This window comes from Labeo rohita, chromosome 14, assembly GCF_022985175.1.
Source record: "Labeo rohita strain BAU-BD-2019 chromosome 14, IGBB_LRoh.1.0, whole genome shotgun sequence".
NCBI classification, from domain to species: domain Eukaryota; kingdom Metazoa; phylum Chordata; class Actinopteri; order Cypriniformes; family Cyprinidae; genus Labeo; species Labeo rohita.
In genome coordinates this window covers 21,507,992-21,512,956 of record NC_066882.1, presented here as the reverse complement: position 1 = coordinate 21,512,956, position 4,965 = coordinate 21,507,992, and the positions used below count along the sequence as shown (strand labels likewise).

The 4,965-nt window shown below is 37.0% G+C and overlaps 1 non-coding gene across 1 annotated transcript; it reads left to right on the top strand.

Moving 5' to 3' along the window:
* Positions 1 to 71: 71 nt before the first annotated feature.
* Positions 72 to 144, top strand: trnaa-agc (transfer RNA alanine (anticodon AGC)). The gene has a single exon. It is a non-coding gene; the product is annotated as a tRNA-Ala (tRNA).
* Positions 145 to 4,965: the final 4,821 nt, after the last annotated feature.

Below are 4,965 nucleotides of genomic sequence, written 5' to 3'. Positions count from 1 at the left end.
TTGTGGTGTAACACCCGTATGAACACTATCAAGTGTCTCACAAATATCCTTCCGCAAGTGTACTTCGTATAGGGGGATTAGCTCAAATGGTAGAGCGCTCGCTTAGCATGCGAGAGGTAGCGGGATCGATGCCCGCATCCTCCAACTATTTCACTTTTTTCAATCATTTTTATTAGGTACAACACACAAATTCAACTGGAGATTTTTGTGGGATTACAAAATATTTTAATAGTCGCTGTCCTTTAATAGTTAACAGATATTTTAATAATGAAACATTAAATATTTGCTTTTGCATGGCAGAAATAGTATTACAAATTTATGCCTGAAAAAAATACCTTAAGACTAGGAAAAAAGAAAAACGTAGCAAAAAACAAAACGAAAACAACTTAAGCCATTAAACAAATATAATGCATGGCCTCGTAAGGCTTCCGTACTAATGTTGTGGAAGAAAACACAGGAACAACAAGGTAAAATCTCTGTATTTTGTAACGTTACTGTATATATTTTTTGTTGTAGTTTGGTCAAATATGCGCAAGACGTTAAAATATATATTTGTGCGTATGTAGGACACTTACACCACTATCTATTAGTTTTATTACAACAAACAATCCGGACATTTTATTGTACGAATGTTTATGACGGAAATGTTCACGCCCTGAGAAATAGAATTATGCAGTATGTTTATTTTCTGAAAGTCCACAGGGCCAAAATGGGCCAAAAGTAAAGAAACCTCAATGGCTAAGTGCCTTTATTTAAACATAAATAAAGAGACTTCTTAGTTACAAAATGTCTTTCTCAGCTTTTCCACATTTCCCGACGTCACTGTCCATTACATCAATATTTGTTTTTACTTATTTGACGTGGGTGCAATGATCCAAACATCATAAAATACGCATGACCTATGTCACTATGAAACTGTAGTTTCCTTTGCAGCCACCAGGTGACAACAACACACTGCAATATACAGTAAATGAACGCAGATCATTTGTCATTCAAACTTATCGAGTGCCCTGAAGATGCCTGCCTCAAATTTCCCATTTATGAGAGACTTGTTCGTATTTTATTATTAAAATGTGTTTTATTGAATTAAATACTTATACTTACTTATATAAGGATTTTCACAGTTACTATTGTTATCATGCCTATTGAAATATAGCACAACTCCCACCTGTTAGTTTGGAGAACTATTGTTATTTAGGATCCCAAAAGAGAAATCATTATTACTAGCAATAAGTTGTGGCCATCAGCACTATTACTCTTATTAAATTTTATGAAAATGACTTGACAGCAAACTCTACCTCAAAAGGCAATCATTCTGAAATGATCAAGCCACCCAATAATTTTGGCAGACATACTTGTCTGAGAAAATATGCTTATTAGTCAGGATGAGCTACCGTTAACATTACAATATGAGCATTTTGTCAGCAGAATATACTTATCAGGATGTACCGTAGTAAATGTGCCGTTGTCATACAGAAAACCTGTAACCCTAACAATAACAATCTAAGATGTAGATTAGTTTTGTTGTTCATTGAAACAGATTTGGAGAAATAGAGTATTACATCATTTGCTGAGCAATGGGTCCTCTGTAGTGAATGGGTGCCGTCAGAGTCCAAACAGCTGATAAAAACATCATAATAATTCACAATTAATCCACATGACTCCAGTCCATCAGTAAATATCTTGGGAAGTAATATATACAAAGTAAAAATTGTTTGTAATAAACAATTCTAGTCGTATTAACATTAAACCATCACCAAAATACGCCTCTTTAATCTGTAATAATGAATAAGTCAATCTCTTCTTGTCCCCTCACATAAAAATCAGCCAGCATATTTGTTCTGAACTGTTTTGACTTGTAAACAGTTCTTGAACTGTCAGCAGCAGCAAATTGAAGCTAAAAATATCTTAATGATGGATTTGTTAGTTACAAAGACGCAGCTTTTCGATTCACAAGACATTCAGTGCTGGACTGGAGTCATGTACTTGCACATTATTGTATTGTTTTTATCAGCTGTTTAAACACTCATTCTGACGGCACCCATTCACTGCAGAGGATCCATGTAACCATAAACATATGGCTATGTAATGCTCAATTTCTCCAATTGAAGCAAACTGTCTTTTAATAGTTAACAGATATTTTAATAATGAAACATTAAATATTTGCTTTTGCATGGCAGAAATAGTATTAGAAATTTATGCCTGAAAAAATTACATTTGTTACCCTAAAACTAGGAAAAAAGAAAAACGTAGCAAAAAAGAAACAAAAACAAATTTTAAGCCATTAAACAAATATAATGCATGGCGTCGTAAGGCTTCCGTAATAATGTTGTGGAAGAAAACACAGGAACAACAAGGTTAAAACTCTGTATGTTGTACTGTATATATTTTTTGTTTCATTTCGATCAAGCTATAATTTGGTCAAATATGCGCAAAACGCGAAAATGTGTATTTGTTCGTATTTAGGACACGTACACCACTATTAGTCTTAGTACAACAAACAATCCGGACATTTTATTGTACAAATGTTTATGGCGGAAATGTTCACGCCCTTATAAATATAATTATGCAATATGTTTATTTTCTTAAAACTCCACAGGGCCAAAATTGGCCAAAAGTAATAATTCACAAGTAATCCACATGACTCCAGTCCATCAGTAAATATCTTTGGAAGTGAAAAACTGTGTTTGTAATAAACAATTCTAGTCGTATTAACATTAAACCATCGCCAAAATACGCCTCTTTAATCTGTAATAATGAATAAGTCAATCACTTCTTGTCCCTTCACATAAAAATCAGCCAACATATTTGTTTTGAACTGTTTTGACTTGTAAACAGTGCTTGAACTGTGCATTTTTCTCTCATAAGGAGTCAGAAGCAGCAAATTGAAGCTAAAAATATCTTAATGATAGATTTGTTTGTTACAAACATGCAGCTTTTCGATTCACAAGACATTCAGTGTTGGACTGGAGTCATGTGGCTTACTTGCACATTATTGTATTGTTTTTATCAGCTGTTTAAACACACATTCTGACGGCACCCATTCACTGCAGAGGATCCATGTAACCATAAACATATGGTTATGTAATGCTCAATTTCTCCAGTTCTGTGCCAATGAAGAAGCAAACTCATCTCAAATGGCCTGAGGGTGAGTGAACTTTCAGCAAATGTTCATATTTGGGTAGAACATTTCTTTAATATGAATTAGCCGGCAATTAAAAACATAAAATAGTTACAAATGGCCACAGGTGTTGCATTTTCAAGCTTGAGCATGAATACTATCCCTCTTGGTTCTCTTTTTCAGGCCACCTGCCAAATATGCCAATCAGACACACTAATTGTCCAAAACAATCCTGAATTTCAGATCTGGCCAAATGATGACTAATTAATATAATCCCTGAATAGCTGCATTTTCACAGTTTGCGCTACTGAGCTGTAAGTTTATTCGTCAGCAGTATCAGCCTAGCAGACCCATGTTGAATTTCTGAGCACTCCACCAGAGAACCTGCTCTGTCTGTGTTGTACAGCAAATATTAATGAACGCATCGGCATAATACGATGTCCTCAGGCGTCTCTACGGTTATAACACCATTCACTTGAATCAATATCTCTGTTGCATTTAATTGATGGGCTCATCTTATTCAGCGAAGGGCTGAGAAACGCCCGGGGCGAAAGAAGAATGTGAGGTGAATGTGTGAGGATAAGTGGCTGGGTTTTGTTGAGGAGAACCTCACTGATGTATATGCGGTAATCACATTGATGTGTTCGTCAGACGGGACCGCACAGCGGACCGGGGCGCCCACCCTTGTGGTGTGGGTTGAGTTCGTTGCGTTCACTTCTCTTGCCCGTAGGGGGTTTAAGGAGCAGCTACACAACAACAGCTGTTGCTAGTGAGAGAGAGGGAGGTCATATTGAGACCAAAAGAGAGGAGTGACAGATAAAGAAATGGGATGTTGGAGACCAACAGCTCAGAGGCGTAAACACAAGACCTGTTTTCAGTAGCTAATGAAACTACGGTTGAATATTGACCCATTTTCTCCTTTCAGTGCAGCAATACAATTGAATTGGACTTTAAAACGCTCTCACTCGCTAGGTGACCAGATTTCTGAAATGAAAACCATGGGCATTTCTACTGTAGTTCAAATATATAATTAGAAAGGGAACAGTTCTGGTTTTGTGCACTTTGACTGTCATAACTGTGAGTAATTATGGTAAATCATAGTATTGTAAACTAGTTGCAGGATACAGAATGTTCAGTTTTTAATTTAAGTGTGAACAGTTGAAATAAAAAATACTCATTGTATGCTACAGTGATACTAAGTCTAATATTTTCTGTAATATCTGGCTCATTAGGTATAATTTTGCATTTCAGGCTGCAAGACAGCTCCAGACAAAAAAAACAAGGACTGCCCCCGGAAAACTGGAACGCCTGGTCACTGTGGAAGGAGAGTGGTTAGTTAGCGATGAGCCGAAATGATTTTGTTTGGTCCTGCTGTGTTATTAATACAAGCCATTAATGCATCATACTTTCAATAACTCCCTCTCCCTCTCTCTGTTCATCTCCGCTGTCTTTTCTGCCCACCGAGTCCATTAAGCACAGAAAGCTGAAACGGTGTACAGGCTGATGATAGTTTCTCTCTCAGCCTCTGGCCCTCTCCACTCCATCAACCTCTTTCTCTTTTTATCTGTCCCCCCTCTCTTTCTCTGTTTCTACATTTTCCGTCTTTGCTTTCATAAACTCGGCCCCTTTTAGTGTTAGCTGAGGTTAGAAACCTCATTGAAGTGTGTGTGTGCGTGTGTTCTTCATGTGTCCTCTGGGCCAAATTGTGTTGGTATTCCTGGCTGAAATCAGGGCATGCATCATGATGGCCTCAATTGGCTCATTAGGGCAGAACCCACCTGAGCCCCAGAATTACACACACAAACAGAGTTAACTACAGAGTTAAAGCAAGATATCTTCATTAG